The sequence below is a fragment of the Acipenser ruthenus genome, chromosome 17 (assembly GCF_902713425.1).
Source record: "Acipenser ruthenus chromosome 17, fAciRut3.2 maternal haplotype, whole genome shotgun sequence".
Taxonomy (NCBI): Eukaryota; Metazoa; Chordata; class Actinopteri; order Acipenseriformes; family Acipenseridae; genus Acipenser; species Acipenser ruthenus.
The window spans coordinates 28256556-28278787 of NC_081205.1; the positions used below are offsets into that span (position 1 = coordinate 28256556).

The 22232-nt window shown below is 35.9% G+C and overlaps 1 long non-coding RNA gene across 1 annotated transcript; it reads right to left on the reverse strand.

Moving 5' to 3' along the window:
* Positions 1-20280: 20280 nt before the first annotated feature.
* Positions 20281-21024, reverse strand: LOC117423771 (uncharacterized). The gene is made up of 2 exons (XR_004547824.3): positions 20975-21024; positions 20281-20757 (listed from the first exon to the last, which is right to left on the reverse strand). It is a non-coding gene; the product is annotated as an uncharacterized LOC117423771 (long non-coding RNA).
* Between the last annotated feature and the right edge of the window lie 1208 nt (positions 21025-22232).

Consider the following 22232-nt stretch of genomic DNA (forward strand, 5'->3'; position numbering starts at 1 on the left):
GCAAAATGTCTACAATAACATTTCTACTGCCTGAGCACTAACACTTTGTGGGAAATTAAAAAACACTTCATTTTAAGCACTTCACATTATTTTGGAGCCTCAAGGAGCTGGCATGGTCTCTACAGGGTTGGTAAGTAAATTCTCACATTGACGGCAAAGGAACGAAATGGCTTATTGTTTGTAGAAGTGGGAGTTATGTGGTTTCGTTTTTTAATTTATAAAATCTATCATTTGGCAGTTCATAAGAAAATCCTACAATCTGGAATGTTTCTCTCCAGGGCATTACATGTTTCCATACAGCACTAAACAGCTGTGTGTGGCTTCACTGGAGGGATTCACAGTGTCAGACGGGACATCTCACTATAATGTTTTATCTTGCACAAATGTAAGTGTTTATTTTAGAGCTTTAAAGGCCTAAATATTAGTACAATCAAAGATAAGATTGAGCGGTGGCAAATGTGAGTATACATTTTGTAATAAACTTGTTTGAGAATGTGGTAAGATGACTAGGAGTAATATTAATATTTAATGTGTGTTCAGGGGGGTGACTCACTATTTAAAACCTACACACATTCTGAAAGTAAATGTTGAAATAAAATGCAATCTTTTAAGATGACAATGAACTTTATGTACTCGATTGCAATACCCAGTTCTATATTTCAAGGTCCTCTTCAAACTGGTATTTGTTGCATAAACACTTGTTTCTGTTTTTAATCCTTATTTATTCTTTAAACTCCTGATACAAACCTAAGATTTTAAAAATGTTTTATTATACTTTTGAATTGAACCATAACACATAACACTGTGTATTATTAATATATGCATGGAATGCTTATACAATAGTGCTCAGTTGCTAGCTGTAAATATGCTGGATTTTTTTTTAGAACGGTTTTAAGCAACTTGCATGTGTTTCTTGCGAGCACGCTCATTGAAATACACTGTGAGACGGGCCAACCCAGCACAGCTGTCCTGTGAAGAATTACTTCTATTCAGGAGGAAAATCTCTGCTCTTCTGTTACAGTGCTCCCCTGGTAAGAGAAAGGGAGTCCGCTGATACAGAAATAGAAAGACTATACTGGCATGCTTGTATGCGCCTGTCAAAAGTGTAGTGCTTACTAACACATCGGGAAGCATGTTGTGCAACTATATCGCTTATTCGTTTAAGAATGTTAAGAAAACATATTTTAGTGTAGTAGGGTGTAAATGACTGGGGTGTGTCTAATCATAAAACTGTAGCTGCTAGTGAAAATACTGAGTAATTCAATGGGAGAAGTGAATGTTAGTGGCAGATGTGCACCCAGCTGTCCAATTATACTCCAGCAAGCCCAAAATGAATACCCCTGGTTACTCTGGAAGCCTGCTGATACCAGCATTATAAATGACACTGTGGTTTGAGTTCCTATTGTTGAGTTCCTATTGTTATACAAACTCCAAGTCAGATATCCCGTATTTGCATTGTGATGATTTTTTCATGTGCAGACGCTCGTACATACAGTAGATGGACTTGACCTTGTACTCCTAGAACATAAGAACACAAAGAGATTCAAGAACGAGGGAAGGCCATTCGGCCCACCTATCCTCGCTCGCTTTGGTGGCAGCGTGATCCATTAGCACTCAGGAGAGGAAAAACAAAAAAACCCTGAACCAGGTTAGTAGGGGAAATGAAACCTCTGGGAATCCGTGGCTAGACAGACCGCCCTTCCTCCAGGCGGCTAGCTAGAGGTCTTATTGTGGTTATCCAATAGTAAAGGTCCTGTTGTGGTCACAGAGAGGGTTATACATAGGCTTCCAGAATCTTCCTGGAACCACTTTTTGGTTCCAGATATGAAGAATTGAATTACAGAATAGAAGCTTAAGTGCTATACTTCCGATAATATCTACTTTAAATTATTAACTACGTTTTCAGCTTTTAAAATAATAAGCCAAGGGTTCAAACTTTTACTTTTTTTGCTTTACTCTGTTAAAAAGGTCTTTAGATATACATACTGTCAGCTAATCTTTATCATCAGAGTACATTGCCAGGGACTGTGGCATTTTGTCAAGCCAGCTTTGATAAAGCATACAGAGTAAAGCTAATGAAGTTGTAATGTAATTCAAGTTGGACAGGGCATTATTTAGAGCACACTGTGTCCTCATTTTCTTTATAAACCAGAATCCAAGAAATCCTCGTTAAATGCTTATACTGTGCATTTACTATGATTTACCACACTTCTACTGTAGGTGCTTTACTACCATGCTTTTACCATGCCATATAAATATTATTATTATTATTTATTTCTTAGCCGGCGCCCTTATCCAGGGCAACTTACAATTGTTACAAGATATTACATTATTTTTTTTTTACATACAATTACCCATTTATACAGTTGGATTTTTACTGGAGCAATCTAGGTAAAGTACCTTGCTCAAGGGTACAACAGCAGTGTCCCCAACCGGGGATTGAACCCACAACCCTCCAGTCAAGAGTCCAGAGCCCTAACCACTACTCCACACTGCTGCCCTATGTATACTATGTCTGCTCTATTGTGTTTCTGAATGATAGCTGGGTTTAAGGGTCAGGGCACTTCCTCACACTTTGCATATGAAGAAGATTTGAAACATTATATGATTACGTAACATAAGGAATGTTAAATATATACAACTATCGGAATAAAAGACATGTCCCAAAAGTGGTTTGTGCAAACACTGTGAAGAACAAACAGATTTAAAACTTAATCTGCACTTTTATGTTTATTAAACCCAAATATTATAGACATTCCACATTCATTAAATTAATACCAGAAAAAAAAAAACATTAAAACCAATCGTCCCCATTTAGTTAAATTACAGTAAACAAGCAATATATTTCATCTCAAGACAATTTGTTGAAAAACTGTACTAAGAGTTTTCTGTAGTTATATTCCAGTATTATTGCTACCTTGGTATAAGGTGGCCCTTTAGACTAATGAACCAGTTATAAGATGATATGGTCAGACCTCCCATTTGCTCCTCTTATAGTCACATTATAAAGTGGTACACAAAAACTACAGCACCTGACTACAGCGTTAAAAGGAGGGAACACAGTATTATATCAAATGACAATATTAAGAGCAGTAATTTCATCTTTCAATCTGATTTAATACTAAACAGATATGATCAAGTACAGATTTAAAACTGTTTGTGGGGATCTAAAACACATTATTGATGATAACTTATCCAAATGCACATTAAGAACATTTTGGCATGTACTGTACCATGCTCATTTTATTTATCACCAGCTAGTTTAATTCAACACTCACTGTCTTTAGAAATAATAAGAACCTCTAGTGATACTGGCACAATGTAACCAAGGTTGTTAAGAGATTCGTTCCTCAGTCACATTAAATAAGGGCTGATGTTAAGAAGTAAAGCTAAGACAAATGACCAGTCAATAACAGACACTGGAAAAGACCAAACACTGAAAAAGACCATCATAATAACCTCTGAACAGTTGGCTTCAAAGTCAAATTGAAGTTAAATTTTTAGTACTGGAATACAGATATTGTTTGCACTTGAAAAAAAAAAGCAAAATTACTTAGATCTGTGTACCACATTAACCACACTTAACATGTGTTAAATGATGACATTTTATGTAGTTATTTGTCACTTACTGTCTGTCGTGTATTTCGCCTGTGGCTGCTAATGATGGCTTTAATGATGGCATTAATGATGGCTTGCTGGCTGCTGGAAGAATTAATTTACTGCTTTTTCATTTTCCACATGTTGAAGTAATACTCAAGACATGTTCTTATAAACTGAAGAGAGGAAATACTGCTTGAACTGTGCTTGAGATTTCAAATAAATCCTAAATACTGTGAGTGATGGAAGCCATGATCGATGTAATGCTCAAAGGTATGGCCGTTGTCCGTGAACAAGAATATATAAAATATGAAGGAGGACAATTGCATATGGAAATCCAAACCTGTTGTACTGCAGTTTCAGTAAAAGTTCTGACAGAACAAATCTAAAAACCCTCACTTCAAGACACGCCAGACCCATGAACGGTGTCACCTTCCACTAAACGAGCTTCAGTTGTAACTGGCTGATTTAGTCGACGACATATAAAGAATAGACAGAGTAGGAACGTTGTGCAATCAGAGGATTATTTAAAAGTGTTGCATGAAACTTCATTCAAAAAGCATTACACAGTGGAGCAGAAGCCTTGCAGACACCATTATAAGAATCTGCTTTTGCCAAATTAAAACTGACAACTCTGCTACAACCTGCCGTGACGTCATCAGAATCCCGCAATGGAGACTCATCTGTTATGCTGTGCTGTATATCTAGCCCGCACAGCTGCAGGCAATGTCATTACTGCAACAGCATTCAAAAGGGATTTTTATGATAACATGGCTGGCTTTTCAATACTGTTTCACTCACAGTTCTGACTAGCCTCGGTGTTCTGAATAGTTCCTCCTGTTTACCAATTCATACTGGTTCCTTGTTATCATGCTCAGCATGAATTGTGTCTACCTCAGGAACTTTATCACAATAAATCAGTGGTACTATTTGAAGTGGGCTTGTGGTAGCACATCATTTGAATGAATAACAAATATTTAACAAGCACCCTGTTCTGCCAGAAGGCCTAGATGGAGTACTTCACAAGCAAATGTGTTTTTTTTACTATAGTAAATCATATCTGCTAAATATTAGATGATTATAATGCATATTTCTAATACACAACACTCAACAATGGAAGCAAAAAAAAACAATATAACCTGCTCTGTTCTAATGAGATAGAATTGCCAAACCATGTACCGGTATTGAACTTTAATTACTGAGTAACATCAACATTTTCTTTCAGTAAAAATTGCTAACAGGAGGCAGTAGCGCAATTATAGAGCTTGTACTACATCACTTTTCCATGTTATTCACTTTTGTAACGTGTTAAGAAAGGTATTTATTACCAGTGGTCTTCACAATAGCTGACTGTTTTGTTAAATGGGTTTGCATAGCATACAAAAAAAAGAGTGAGAATTTTATCAAGACATTTGAAACAGTACAGTATTTACAGGCCAAATAGATAACACTGACCAATATTATATGTGGTGTTTGCTGGGGTAAAGTTTTAAGATGATTGGTCACAATAATGAAATTATTAAGCTTTCATCACTTCAAATGGTTGCTATTTGTAGCAATTTGCTGGGCTCAGCCTTCCTTCCTGTTTGGAGGTCTTGTTTATACAGATAACAATGGGCACATTGTGCGGCTCTTTACATTTCCTCCTGACTGTACAAGTTTGCTTGTGTTTGGTTTGGTACGCTAAAGTTTTTTTTTTTTTCTTTATGTTGTAGTGTGACAGAAATACAATGATTCTTGATTGTAAATCTCCCTCCTGACCTGTGAGGGTGCTAAGCAGCGAGAACAGAGTTCCCTGGACGGGCTGGCCTGACAGTTCTTTCCCAGGAAGGGGGCGAGACTCTGTTGCAATAACGCATTGACCCAGAAGGGAAACAACATGGCAGCCGCAGATTGGAGAGGCGGTTGCACTCGTTTACCAAGGGGTCATGTGTGACAGCATAAAAGGTGATGGAGAATCGTAATCTGTTCCTTTGCATTTGGTTTGAATTGCTAGAACCGAGAAGGACTGTGAGAGACCCGTATTACAGAAAGTGTATTGTGAGTGTTGTGTTTTGTTTGTTTGCAATTGTCTTGTCTTGTCTTGTACATTACTAGACAGCTAACACAGTTCCTGAGCTGTCGCCAAGGGCCAGCACTAAACCGGAACAGCACTTCATCATTGTCACAAATATAAACATGTATCACCCACCACGAGCACTACTGCACGCACACAGGACTGGGGACCTGTGGCGGAGTGTCCCGCCCCTATGTATTTATTTATTATTATTTGTATTTGTTTGCGGCGCGGATAAAAGCGCTGCGTCTTTTGTTATTGTTTTTTATATTTATATTTAAAAACCCTGTGAGGATGCATGACTGATCAGCTATTGATTATTTAACTAGCTGACAGTCATGCATCCTTACCAAACGTGTGCAGACTGTGGCCGAGGGGTTAACTAGCTGTTAATTATCTTATTACCCCTTGTAATAAGATAATTAACACATGTAGTCATCATACAATTACAATTACACTTTGGGAATATTTCAAAATTAGCATTTTGGAACGTTTCAACGGCTTAAAGAAAGCATGTTTATACCGGGCATGCAAAAACAACGATGCAATACCATTGAATACGAAAACAATGATTTTAGATTTGCATGTGTGCACCCCCAAGTTGAGATTAGTTAAAGGCCTGTATTAGCAGTTTTGAAGTTTTAAAAGTCAAATCTTTTGGAGATTCAGTTTATCATGTAAAATGCAATCAACTACGGTTACATTATTAACAAGTGGAAAAAGCAAGAGTTAAACCCTCCCTCCTCTTTGTAGACTTACAAACAACAAGGTTGCCAGGTTCTATCTCTCAAATAAATTCAATACTCATGAGAGAAATGCACTTTTGAAAATCCATTAATGCTCCACTTTTATGTAATACTCAGCGATTTCTCTTCACATTAATATCTGGCAACACCATTAGCTGCCTAATGTGCCCCTACTATAGCATTCTCAGAGTACTATGTTACAGTACATGTCACATTACAGGAGGCGTGGTGGTCCAGTGTTTAAAGCAAAAGGCTTGTTACCAGGAAGTTCACGGTTCAAATCCTGGCTTAGCCACTGACTCACTGTGTGTGACCCTGAGCAAGTCACTTAACCTCCTTGTGATCCCTCCCTCAGATGAGATGTAAAACAAACAAGATCCTATTGTAAGTGACTCTGCAGCAGCAGTTGTGATGCATAGTTCACCCACTAGTCTCTGGATAAAAATGTCTGCTAAATGACTAATTCATAATAATAAATGTTGCTGTTTACAAAATCCACATTTCTAAGAGTTTCTTCAAAAAATTGTTGATTTCCTTGTCTTGCGTTTTCAATTTCTCCTTTAAAGTTTCCAAACATTGTACCATAGATTCTTATTTTTATCAAAAAATTGTATTAATGCTTGAGTGAAAAATAAAATGCTTCGGAATGGGAACAACCTGATATTTCTAACCTAAGGCATACAAATAAAATGTTCCTGGTCCATCAGAACAACTAAATGTAAAAATATTCCACACACCCTGAAGCCACGATAAGCAAGTAGAAGCCAGTTTTGCCTGCTAGTTGTGTATAGAAGAATAACTCCCCACAAAGGGAATATACTACAGAGGTTCACTACAACACCTCCAGAAAGCACTTTGCAAAAAAAATCTGTAAAACATTTTGCCAGAAGGCACCTGGAAGGCTTATCGTCAAGGAACAACCATCGGTGTTAAAAATCTGTACTATAAAACACATTCATTCCATATGAATGTTGTTTATTTAAAGGTGTTTAAACTAATTCATTGAAATTCCATCATTCTAAACAAACAGACGTTGTTTTTTTTTTGTTTTTTTTTTACTAGATAACAGTTTACCCATTCTTTCGCATATGAGAGTATTTTTTTTTTTGTTTTAATTTGGGAATAAGAAGCGTCTCAAATTAGTTTCAATTTGAGATGGTCAATTATGTGATAGAAGAGGCAATACCATTCTAAAATTCCCACAAAAATCGTAAAATGGTGTGCGTTATATCTTGGCAATGCCAAGAACCAAAAAATGCTGAACATGCCACTTATTATATTATATGACAATAACGATTTCATTAATTTTATTTATGAAACAATCTTCTGAAACATGCAGGATTGACAGCAACGGAGCCCCCTCCATTGACTTGCTGAGCAGAGATAGTAGAACCAATGGCAATGTGAGCATTTCTACATGCCATGCTGGCTTCTCTATGCCCTTAATGGGCACCTTGTATATTATCTCTGGCCTGATCCTTATTAGAGTCAGACATTTGGGAGGATTTTCTTTTGTGTTTTAAAATAGTGTCTTATTCTGAGAAACCCTTCACATGACAATAATTCACATGACCTGTCTGCCACTGTGTTTAAAGGATATGTCGAATAGGCACGTCCAGTTTAAAACAGATATAATTCATTATAATGCAATCATGCCATTAATCTGATGATAGAGTACCACTGTTCTAATGCACCAGTGTGAAATTATATTCCAGGGGTGGCCAAACTTCCTGACCCTACCAGCCGCATACCAAAATTTTCATATGAGAGCCGCAAGACACATACTGTACAACAGGACATGTGTGCGAGCAAGACATTTTAAATACTAGCATTGTTTTAATTTTTTTTTTTTAAATTTTCTCGAACATGGTAACGGAATCTTGCACTTTGTGCAGAACAGTAGTTGTCTCTTGATGACAGCAAAATACGCAAGAACAAAGGAGAACATTGCAGAGCCTTGCAGGTTCTGGTGTCATGTTTATTGTGTATTAAACTTTAAATGTAACACACTGGTGTTTTTCCATTATTTCTGTTTATACTGCATGTATTAAACATATTCAGTTATTATGAAGCAAAATATGATAACTGTCCAGATTTCACCAAAAACACCACATAAAAAGGCAAGCTCTTTCCTTCAAGATCTGAACAATCGGTTTTCAAAAAAAAAGAAGATTTTTTTTGTGTGACTGCTGTGTGTATTAAATACTTTTGAGATCTTTGTGGATGACAAATGCGCTGTATTTATTTTGAAAGGGATTACAGTACCGGCTCATGACGAGACATAAGCTATGTAAATACAATATTAATTTTAGACCTGCAATATAACATTTAAACATGCGCCAACTCTCCAGTTTGATAAAAGGATTCATACATCTGCAAAAGGACATTTGGCACGAGCAGTATTCCTTGCCATACAAAACTTGCATGATGCATTACATCAGCTTCTTTACTGAACATCGAAAGGAGCATCTGCTGACTGCTGAGGCGTGCTTTTAAAGAGGCTATCTTGTTTCTCCTCAAGTCTGATTCAGGAGGACATTCAGATGAAAATGTGTTGTTGTCGTTTGTTTCATAATGACGTTTGAGGTTGCTTGCCTTGTAGAGACTACAGTGTGTGTAAGCGATTTGTTGCAGATGAGACACCACTGTTTCTCTTCCTCTCCTCTCATTCTGTCTTAAAGCCTCATACTTGTGTTTATCATTCGTGGATGGTTTGCTCAACGCTATTGTCTCCACGAAAGGAACGAGCACTTAATTCAAAATTATGAAATTGACTCCCACATCTGGCTTTCACTCGAGGTGATTGAACTACGCATGTGCCAGCGAGCAGTGTCGAAGGTCATCAAGTGACGAAATGTCCTTGCAGTGAACATGCAGGCTCAAAGAAACTGAAGATAGAGAAGGGAAGAGAAGAAAGAATAATAAACACGAATAAATATAGAGAACACAAATAATAAACTTCTTGTGTTTATTTTTCCTCTCTTTTCTTTCCGTTTTTGTTTATAGTTCTTTTTTCAGTTCATTCGAGCCACAAAGTGTGCGTCACCCAGCATTTCACCGGGAGACGCACTTGAACTGCCAGGGCGCTGCAAGTGGCTCAAGAGCCATGGTTTGGCCACCTCTGCTATATTCTTTAGCTTGGATCAACATAATGAAACAAACCAAACCTTTAACATTTCCTTTTTTTTTTTTTAAGTGTTCTGTGCCTGGGCATGTTTTTATTTTTTCTACCACACAGCAAGCTTTTACTTGGCTCTGTTTCTTTGTGTTTTCCTTCCTTTTTAATAATTGTAATAATTCGTTTTCAAGAAAATGCTAATGCAAAACTACACAAGCCTAAAATAAATGGCCACATACTGCTTCACTTAGATCTTCTTCAAAGAAGACATCACATCTAAACTCAAACTGAAGCAGATGTTGTTTTGATCAATTTGAATAATTTCAAAGCTTTTTTTAACTTAAACCCTGATGTCTCAGTGATAGTGGTTATATACTTGACTCATATACAACTCTACTGAGAATGGGAATTAAGCAAAGTAACTATATTTAGGTTAATGCTATTACATAAAATATCCATTTTAAGGTGTATCCAGACAATAGAAAGGTTTAAATAAGGACACTGGTGTGCTGGATAAGAAAATTCTGGTCATCCTTTCTTAAAATAATAAAAAACAGCAGCTCAATCCAGTTCAATCTTCATTCCAACCATTAGCTAAAATATAAAGAAACATATGCAATAAAAATATCATGTTAATTCAACAAATTATTTATTTAGAAAGGTATAATGTTACTATTGTATAATCGTATATGTACATTGTACATTTGCTGTAAAAACCCGATTGTGACTCATGAAAGTGACTCATGTATTTGTGTGGGAGTATTTTGACAGATAAATAGACTAATAGTATGCAAAAAAAGGCAAGCCAAGTTCAGTGCTATGAATCAATAGGATCACAGTAATGCTGGGAATTTAGGTTCATGTATGAACTTGTGTTTTGATTTTTACTTTCAGATTTTGAGACATATACTGTATTATCAAAATACATATCAAACCATCAAGATTAACATCCAACATGCTACTGGCTTTTACAAGCGTTCAGTACCGTATTATATATATATATATATATATATATATATATATATATATATATATATTCGAGCCATCTATTTCAGAAATCGATTCCAGAATCCTCAATACATCATTCATGTAAACCAGTTTTGAGCTGGAATTGAGTTTTGAATTCCTCTGAAGCCAATTCAGTTTGGCATGTAAACTTAATACATTTCTTTACCAGTTAAAGGCATCAATCACAAAAGCATAACTTCCTAGTGTGTGTAAACACTGTAAAAGTGACTATGGGAAAAAACTGGAAAAAGATTACAAAAAAAGTCAACTACACAATTAAAGTACTGGACTTTCTCTGAGTTGCGTTTGGACACGCCTAAGCATAATCTTAACAAAATTTCAGGAAGACAATAATAATAATAATAATAATAATAATAATAATAATAATAATAATAATAATAATAATAATAATAATAATAATAAATGATGCATTTTGTGGCCTCATAACAGTAGTTGCCTTAATACAAATAGCTTAAAATGGAGACATAAATCATTTCATTTGTGGCTGAAGGGTTGATACGGGACCATTTAAAACGTTTTTTGTTTTTTTTTCTGAATGGATCTCATTCTTTTGTTTGGCAACAAACGCATAATCAGGATATTCATTCAATCAGTCATTTACTAATTCTTCCAATTGTTAATCTTGACTCCTTACAGCCTACTGCACAATGCATGTCAACCATTTCTAGAAAATAGCTGGCCTCATTTCTGCAAAGTCAATGTTAAGCAGAACTGGATGTCAAGGCTGGCTTGGCCTTGCCATGATAAAAGCTTCCCAGTCTGCTCTAAACATAAGGATTACTTTAACAAGTGGAAATGAATTACAGTAGTTGCTCTAAACTCTAAAGGTTTCTTTCTGTGTTTTGACTTTTCTGCACAAAGTTAATGTTCAGTGGTGCTCCATTAGAATGCCTAAAGCCATTGAACTTACTGCTTTCACTTCTCATATCTTAGACGGTTCAACTGTTAAAGCTATAGTTATGAACTATGACTAACCGGTATTTCTGAAACTTCCATGTCATTGTCTAAAAATATAGTGTGGGCGGTTTGCTTAACTATCCTACTTGCATTTTTGATACCTTATCATATCAGCAAAAAATATAAAATCTGCAGCTGGATTTAACCTATTGATTATAGATTGTCCATGTGCTGTATCTAATAAGCCTGCTTTGACTGGAAAATAATCAATAACATGTAAACATAAGGGCTGTCTTTGTTACATACTCTCAGAACAGAACTTCACTAACTAATACTGCGCATGCGAGCTTCAGCATTTTTTAAACACAATTAAAGGTGTAGTCACCAATTACATACAGAACAGTCCACAGTCATCCTACACCTCTCTAAATAAGGACACATTAGAACCAGAACTACCCATCTGCAGTGATTCAGCAACGCAGGAAGACAAAGAGTTCAAAGCCAAAAGACACAGCATGTTCACAAAGCCCCCTAACCTAGACAATCTACACCCAACGTATATTCTGAAGAAGCATAAATTGAACTGACTTGATGTACTTTAAACTGGAAGCAGAGCAGATTGAATTCAAAATGACACAACAGTGTATTATGAACAAATGGACGACATCTGGACGCTATTGCTCTAGCACTGAACAGGTGGTGGCAGACCTCTAATACACTTCACATGCTGAATAAGATACTATAGAGCCTTAAGATACAAGGTTTGATGTTTGCCCTCTATATTGTGCATCTTGTGCCATGTCTTATCAACCATGCAGAATTATGATTTTAATAACTTTTTATTAGTAAATGAAAAAAAGAAAACACTAACCACAAGCTTCGAGGTTCAGTAGATCATTCTAAACCAATGAAAAGCTGTAATCAGTGTCATTTTTTATGGCAAGCCATGTTTATGCTGTTTTTTTCTGTTTGAAATATGAAACTGCAAGCCGTGGCATTTCACATTGGTCACAGTCACACAACCATACATAATAAAAGTCGCTGGACTGTTTGTTCTTTTAACCTTCTGTTTTATAGTCAAGAAGTGCTAGCATTTCTATAAAAGCATTTCTATAAAGCACACAATAGGGCTTGTACCCAAAAGAAGCAGCCTCTCTGTAATTATTTATTTATTTATTTATTTTCAGCGCAGAAGTGTGAAATAAAAACCCAGAGAAACTGATCGCAAAGGTCAAAGAATTCTCACTGACACTGTATGAAGATAATAAGTGTCACACTGTCATTAGCAAAATGTAGATTTTACTGTATAAAAAGGTCTCGTGGCTTAAACACAGAGTTAAACATCAGAGTGCTTCTTCTTGATTACACTAATTCATACATGAAAAACACATTCTCGTAAACCCTAAAAAAACAAGCAATAAGTCAACTGACATTCTATCAAACTACCAGTAATGTACTGTGTTTTCAGGTACAACGTTTATAGCAAGTGAATGCTCAGAATAGGTTGGAAAAGATAGACTTTTCTTCATTTTAATCCTTGCTGTCATTCACTCCTTTAAGATGGAATACAAAAGAGTCCTCATAACAAAAAAAATAAATAAATAAATAAAAAACATGCAGAGCTGCCTTTGTTTTATTCACTGTATCCCTGCTTTCTTCAGATGGCTGATTGCAAATAGTTTCACAGGAAGCATGATTAAGAAAGGACAATAAACGTAATAATGTATCTTATCTATGACAATGAAACATAAAGCAGAGTCTTGCAACAAGAAATGAGATAATTCAACTCCTTAAATAAAACTACTCTTCACATGTGTGAGACTGTACAACCCCTGTCCAACACATCCTGGGCATACAGTAGTTTAGACTGCCTGAGCTAATGCTCAGTAAAGTTACTGGATTAGATATTACATTTTCTGTGAAAATTTGGGAGTGCTCTTGCCCTTCAACCTAAATTAGTGCTGGTGTTGGTAATCTAATTTTTATTTGAACCTCTTATGGGTTGGTTGACCCCATTACAATGAGTTGAATTTGCTTTTGCTACAGCCAAGTGAAGGGCTGTAAATGTGTTCATAGTTATCTGATGATGTGTTGACTCAAGGTATAGGCTCCGGGGGACTGCAATAAAATCTGCATCAGATTGAGGTTATTACTAATTAGTCATTTAGCAGGTGCTTTTATCCAAAGCAATTTACGAAGACTAGGGGATGAACTATGCATCTGAAGGACAGAGCACAAGGAGCATAAGTGACTTGCTCAGGGTCACACACAGTGAGTGGCTAAGTGGAGATTTGAACCGAAAACCTCCTGGTATCAAATCCCTTTCTTTAACCACTGGACCACCAAGACTCTTTATACACTAATCAATTGGCTAGAAATATTAAATGCTGATATTTGAACTACTGAATAATTATTAATAAAAGATCTATCCTACATGAAAAAATAGATATAAAACATAGTTCTACTAAATACAAAAATGAACTTGTCAAAAGCTGAGTCCAATATTAGCATGAAGTAAATAACAGCTGCTCTCATGCAATCAAAATCAGAAAGGAGGCAGTAGTCAGACTGATTGTTGATAGGCCAGAAAATAAGGTGATAAGGTGATCACTATGTTACATTCCTGGCAGAGTTATGTTTACGAAGTGGAAATTTATTTTGCCAACAGTCTTCCTTCACTATGCTCAAAAGCATACAAACAGAGCAAATAAAGCAGTGGCCCTCTGAAAATGGTAGATGCTACTTAGTGGATGGTTCAACATCTCTAATAACATCAATACAATAAAAACACCAAAGAACACTAAGTAGAGATCTTTTTCATGTGCACATGAACCTAAACAACCTATTTGAATTTGACATTGCCTTTAAGTGCCACTTGTCGTGTGAAGAGACAAATCGAGTGAATGGCAGTCGGTTTTTTATCTTTAAAACAGCTTTGCAATACAGCTGTAGGAAATAAGTCAATTCCAAATTCTCTCTAATTTAATCATCCTCTGGAGAGACAGGCTTGAACTTCATGTAAAACAATAGACTAATGTTGAGAGGCTTTTCCCTTTCAGGGTGATATACATTTCACATAACTGAAGAAAGAATTGAACTGACAATATTTCAAATCAGGGGTTAACAGTGTAATGGGTCCTCTTGGGCTGTCAAGAGGTTATAAAATATGATAAATGTAGCCAGCATTTACAAGATAAGGAGATGTCAACCCCTTACTTTGGTCCTTGCAGAATTCTTTTAAACAGGTTACAGTAAATACTAACACCAAAGACCCACATTTCATCTTTGCTTTCATATAGCACTTTAGGGAGAGACGGACAGTTTGACACAGACACTAAAAATGAGCAAAGAACATTGGACACTCTGATCAAGTACTGGGGTATTTTGTATAATACAAACTAGCATAGAAAAAAATCTATACTTTCCTTAAGGGCTGTTGCTATAAATAAATAACACCTTGGTGCTAGTAACAAATTATGTTTTAATGAGATCAGGAGCATCCAATATACCCAGGGTGTGGCTGATGCTTATGTGTGAGCCTTTGTTGAGTCTCAATGTTTACTAGCCAAGTAAAAGGAAGGCTTTTCCCAGCGACATCCTAATTATTAAGAACAAAGTAGCCTACGGACATTTCCTGGCTATAGATGAATGTTTAATGTTTTGAACAGTAACACATGAAGCTGAAACTGATTTCTCTTACCTCAAAAGCCTCTCTTGTATTAACATAAAGCTTTTAAAAAGGAAACAGGACTTCCCCTGGGGTAGCCTTTATGTTTTCACTAAACAAAACACAAGGTTTTATCCTTCAGAACTGCTCTTAATGTTTCTACTACAGCAACTTTACTCTTTATACAATAACAACAGGACATCCACATTTAGTTGAAGATTAAATACTGTAGACAGAATGCCCTGTGTTTGGGCTGATCACCAGAGATGTCTTTCCAACAAAGTGGTTTACCCGTTCTCCATCACCTCGTCAATGTAATCGACTGTACAAAGCCTCAGTGGGGTTAGGACTTCCAAGCACCTTAGTCCACTCCTTCTTTATTTCCATGAGCTATTTTATATTTAACAAATTTTCCATTGCATGTTTCCAGCATATGTGATTTCTAAGCCATTTATGTACCCTGATGATAGTACATATAGCTAGAAGCCTTAAGTCAATATGCAACATGACTATGCAATTCTTTGCCATGCATACAGTAAACCTGGTATAAAACTCAGACTCAGTTTTTGGATTTAAATCTAAAGAAATAATAATGTGATGGGTTTGACAGTGCCATCAAAATCTTTCCTCTGTGTATTATATGGGGGAGTGGGGGGGCTGCTGCTAAACATTCACTATATCTAATGAAGCAGACGGCTCAGTAAACAGTCCATCAAATACAGTACAGTTAAGTTAGCAATGCAGAACAATACTGAACGCTGCCTATCCTTTACACATCTTACTTAAAGATGCAGCCGGTTCAGGCTTATGTTTTGCACGCACTACTTATTGGCCTTCTGTAATTGTGTACACTTAATTCCAATGACCTCGAAGGCATTCCTTAAGCAAAGTTTTCTTTTTCTAGCTACCATTTTAGGTTTCATTATTTAACACTCCTAGGATTAATGCTGTGTATTTACAAGGATTTAACTATGAATTATTTAAAGAAAAAAACATATAGTTTGTATTCATGCAGTCTTTAAATAACATGAGTTTGTGAATACGTTCCATGAATAAGGGAGAACCTTAAAACAAAAGTCAGTGCCTGTGACTATGGCAAGCAATCAACCTGCCAAAAGTTGCAGTTCCTAACTAAAGGGAAATTAAAAATAAATGTGATGTTCATTATGAATTACAATCTGCAATTATTGAAGAAAAAACATGTTTTCTCAATAGAGGATGCAGATCACTGGTTAAGGAAAAGTGTGCTCCTGTGCTTGTCAGAGTTGGTTTGATAAAGCACTGGCCTAGATAGACCGGTTCATAATTTATAATAATGCCTATTGGTCTGTAAAGCAGCATCAATTGTCCTACATAAAGGTGTTACTTTTGGTACAAATGGTCTCCTCATCAGCTGAAAGAAATTGAAGATAACATTCCATCATTAGCCTTGTTTCAATGTAACAGGAGGCAGACACTTATTAGGAAAGGCCTGTTCGAAACACACCAATACATTGTAGTTATGCAAAATCTAAAACTAAAATGGATCTGGGACGTTTTATATTGAGAAACATTATCTTGCAGATATGTCGAGTAGAGGGTAACCAGACAGGTCTAATGCTTCTCCTTTAATAACAGAAGAAAGAAGTGAAACTTCTTCTTTTATGATCAATTTGCATTCAACTCCCAGTGAAACAATTAAACTCTTATAGATTAAAAACAAACAGAAATTGAGTAATACTGTGTTAAACTGCCACGCTGAATCCATGCTATAGCCAGAGCAACAAAAACGCATGCATTTACAATTTCTAACTACATACAATTAAATTGCACTTGTGCTGTGAGCTCTGTGTGCGCTGAAATAAGAATATCATTAAAAATGCATAGCCAACTTAGAGGTCTAATGACCTGCTGACTACTAGATACAGTTATGGCCAAAAGTTTTGCATCACCCTATACAATTAACTGATTAACTGAAGTCGAACGAAACCTGCTGAATAATGTTACATTAACATATTGAATTACATACAGCTTTGTAGTTTTCCATACAGTTAACAAAACTGACAAAAATTGAGAAGTGTGACATCTAACATGAAATACAGTACTCCCATTATGGCTTACTCTGTACAGAACCACTTTGTTTGAATCTTGGCAATAGACCAATATAACCCTGTTACAGTATATCAGTATTTAGAATGCTTCAGTGTTGTTAAGCAATTCAACGTTTTGATTATATATATATGATTAGTAATGAACTAATACATTAATGCAAAATATATTATTGGAACTAAATAAAATATCCCAATATACTGAAAATCCATGTGGTATCAGTTAGGAGTTAGAATAAATACTGATAAAATAAAAGAATTCTGTCTTCATAAACAAAGTTAAAATGACCAGTGAAATAATGACCTGAAATGCAGTGCTGTGATTGGTAAGTCTAGTTTGCAATGCTCCCTTAGATTTATAATTATCCCCACATTAATGAATGTTTCCTGAATGGTTATCTTCTCTTCCACTGATTTACTAGGGGAATTATTTGGTTCACACATCAGTGCTACTACATTTGTGTTGGCCTCTAGTCAAAGCTATACATTCTAGAAGTGGTTTATTACTGATCAAAGTACAAACTGTTGCTTTGCTTTTTTTTGCCACTTCCTGGTAGCTTATTGTTTTATGGTGAATGCAATCATATCATTTGAAAATTCAGTAGAGCATTTGATTTTTTTAATCCCTTTTCCTAAATGCAAATGTATACGATGGACATTTAAAAACAGAAAAATATGAATTGTATAATAATTAAATAATAGTTTAATTAAATAATATTTCTGCATGAAATGTCACCTCGTCTGTTTATGAATGGCAAAAGGATTTCAGCCTTTTTAGGGAAATAAAATTATTGTATATTTTGCCAAGGTTGAGCCTAATTATTATTATTTTTTCTAATTTTTTTTTAAACATCGGGCTACCTCCATTACTTTTTACATGTCAATGGAAACTTTTATATACCAAACCTAAGCAGTGGTTGTTGTAAAGCTATTTGCCCTGAAGGTAAGGTCCCAGCCTAGAAAGTCTCCACTTGGACTCATGGGGCACCTGACCCAGTCCTAACCAATTTACCTTCCTAAACTCATGTGATGGGGAAGGCCAACACAATCCACAGCAATGTGTAAACTCTCAGTGAATGTGTTCTCCTCTGCCACCACTGCAATGATGTTCTCTCTCTATGGGGCCAGTGACTCAGTCAGGTATCAGTCTCTGTCAGACCCCACCTCTCTGAGAGCAGCTTAACAGGGGGAAACACAGGTCATATATTGATAATGTATCTGCAAACCTAAACACAGGCATTGCTCCTGCCTCGAGAATGGAGATTAGTCAACAGAATGTCAGAAATCAAGCAACCATTCTATTGCACTCCAAAGAAATGCGTCTGTATTGTTAAAAAGCTAAGCAAGTGACTCATGTTACATTACTGGGTGTTGAGAGTGCTTTAATGCAAATAAGATATTTGACAAGTTTACCAGATACTGACTTCAATGGACAGTTGAATAAAGTTAAATTTGTAATACAGAGATTAAATATCTTTCCACAGTTCTGGCAAATTAATAATTGCAAGACTAAATGGTGGAAAGCAGAAAACAAATATATCACTATCAAGTCTTAATTGCCACAATAAAACTAATAAAATCTAAACCGTGATTTGATCTAAAGCAGGATGTATCATCTGCACTATAATCCTATGTGACTCAAGCTCTTCAGGTGTTTACAGTCTGAGTACATACAGGGCATGTATTATACGCTGCAATAGCCTTTGAATGTAATGGAGTTTAAAAGACAAATACTTGGACATTTGATCTTTACCAACATGATCTCAGATCAGCATTGTATTATCAAGATGGGTCAGAATGAAGTGGTCTATAGACATGAGGCTTAATGGGATTTAAATGCTGTAACATGTGTACTGTTACTTCAACAGCAACATTACTGGAGGGCAGACTGCAGAGCTAACAGCCAGACAAAGAAGGTGCCAAACTGGAATATATTTGAAAGGACAGACAAGAAATTAATAGAGAAAAACTACTTAGATTCACATCTGATGCTCATCAACCTTCCTGATGCAGGTTCAGACAGTATTACATTATTGACTCACTGTGCACAGCTAATGCTTATTGTATTATGGGCTCACAGTGCAATGTACAGACATTCTGCATAATTTAAACAGAGGCTTGGAGACAAAAAGCCTCCATTTTGCCCCACTAGCCTTTGCATTGTGATGGGAAGCAAATATACTTTCTCTAAGACTAGAAATGCAGTAGCCTCATTTGCTTGTGCATTAAAACATGCTGGCGTTATTGAAAGCCAGGGCTATACTGGAAGAAGCCATATTGATTTGTTGCACTTCTTCAACCTTATGAGAAAGCAGAAAGAAGTTTGTCACAAAAACATCTGCATGTGTATTGCAGTTAGAGATGCTAAAGAGATCCATGCTCTAAAATGCCTCCTCTACATTTGAAAAGTTTAATGAGGTTTGTGCGAAATGTACCATTAATGAATATTCACTTCATTGCATTAGTGTTATTGACATGTGCTTTTAAAGACGTTTGGTTAAAACAAGGGCTAACCATTTCCATTTGCTTGCTGAAGTGGTGCATAACGAAATGAACGTTCAGTAAGATACTCTAAAGGACAACCATTGATTATAATTGATTGTGTTGAGTAGCATTCCATCAGAGGAAGGCCATATACAATGTATGAAAGTTAAGTACTGTAGCTGCTTTGCAGTAAACAGTATTACTGGAAGATTACAAAATGAATTGGATAGTATTCTTGGGATACTCATGTCTGCAGCCATTCTTGTCAGGTCAAGACATGCTTCTGAGTATTGCGCTGTATAAATGGTTACATTTCTTGGATCAAGCCAACAAAATGATGTAACAAATCATTATTGCGCTGTATCAGAAACACCAGACTACATAACATATACAACAGGTTTCCCATCGGGGACTAACACTCAAATCCAAAGATCTTTTTATATTCTTTAAATATATGTCAGGGTCTAATACTGTTAATTCCAGGTACGTATACTTTTTTTTTTTATAATTATCTTTATAACCCTTTGCCCACAGGTTGTTTTGGATTTCAAACTGACCACCCAGACATTCCCAATGTGTACAGGAACCACACAAACAAGTACAAATAATGATTTCTTTATTACATGAAGTGATACAATTGAATACAACTCATTTTATAAGACAATTTGCAAAATCCCCCCTTTCAAACCACCTTACACAATATTTCAAAACCAAACCTATTCTAAAAACACCTAAAACAGTAAAACCTTCCATAAAACACTGTTAGCAGGCTACTTGTGACTTCAGGGGGATATTATTACTACAATTATTCAGCTCCACACACTATAATACCACAACACAGTCCCGAACAATATAAGCAGCAGTTTGGTGAAACGATAGTTCCAGTATATTCACCTGGGTCTCAAAAGGCCTAGAAAACAGGTTTGTAGGTCCTGTACTTAATTCAAGTCGCCAAACACTGTCCCAGTAGAAACACAAACAAGGAAAGGTAAAGTTGAAGGTAACTTGTATTGTAAGGCTTGTATTTAGCTCCCTTCAGACTCGATCCCCCCTCTCCAGCCCCATGACGCAGGATCCTGCAACGGAAGAACAAACAATTACAAATAATAACACATGCTTAACAATAAGTTCCTTAAACACAGCAATACAAAATAAGCAACAATGTTGCTCCCTCTAGGTAATAAACAAAATAAAATGTGGAACATAACAAGTGTAAAAAAAATACTAATATAATAAATACAAAAGCAAAACAAAAAATAATGTGCACAACCCTAACTATTTAGAGATACTTACTCATCAGAAATACATTAAAGCACCAGGAGGTTGCTGTTGGCACATTTCCTAAAGAAAAGAGAAACCATCAAAACCCAGATGTGAAGCATGATTATTCTATTATTTACTTGTGGTGTATTTCTACCCTTGAATTAGGTTTTTATCTTTCCCTGCCAACTGCTTTTAAACAGATGAGAGCAACGACAGCAATTTGAAATATCCAAGCTGAAAACACTTTCGAATGGTAGGCTTTCTATCTATGTCTGAAAATGTGAGGTTGCACTTGAAACAGATTTTAATTGCAGTCTCTCAACATTCTGTTGGGTTGCTAGAAAACAATACTGCTCTGATCATATGTCATCTCTAGGAAAGGGAGTTTAATTGGTACCATGAATTGAATTTGGATGATTTATAATGTCCTGCTTTTTCACTGCTTGCATAGAAAAAACAACAGAGAACCAACAATGTTTGCAAAACCTGTTGTATTAAACGAATTGTCCTGGGAAACACAAATAAAAACAAACTTAATACAAGTTTTTTTTTTCTGATCATAATTTTGAATTAGACAAAGTGAATACATCTTTATGACCTTTCCTGAAAGGTCAATGCTATTCAAGCATTTCTAAGGTCAATAGTTGAATCTGAGCTGTGATTTTGTACCACAGAAGACTTCCAGATTAAGGGGTAGATGTACTGAGATTGCATTTTCGTTACGACAATTCACAAAGTGCACATTTTGTTGTATGTACTAAGAAGAAAAATATTCTAATGATGAGAGCCGCAATATACTAATTTCAATATTATTTGTGTCATCTTAGCGAGATCGCTAGCGAGAGTTGCATGACATTTTTTCAAATAAAATAGTTGCAGTTGAGTTGTGGTTTGCTGCAGCAGAGGGTGCCTGAAGGATAACGTCTATACATGCAAGGATGCAAGAATCAAAATAACATTGTTTTTGTTCAATGTAAACGTCATCTGTACAATGCATTCTGTTCCGTCTTCATTTTACCTATTTTAATACTGTTATATACAGTACATAAAAAATGAAAGGCAGTTTAATCCTATCAGATTCTATAGTGGGGCCCCAACCTTCACCCCCAAAAAGATTTTCATAATCATACAGTGGTCCCTCACTAAACTGGACGTGTTTGTCCAACATAAGGAGGAGTTGGGTTTAAAAACAATACGATAAAATTGCACACACACTAATTTACAGTTCTCGATGTATTTTAAATATAAATCATTGCGTTGAAATAACACTAATGAGTTTTGGGTAGGC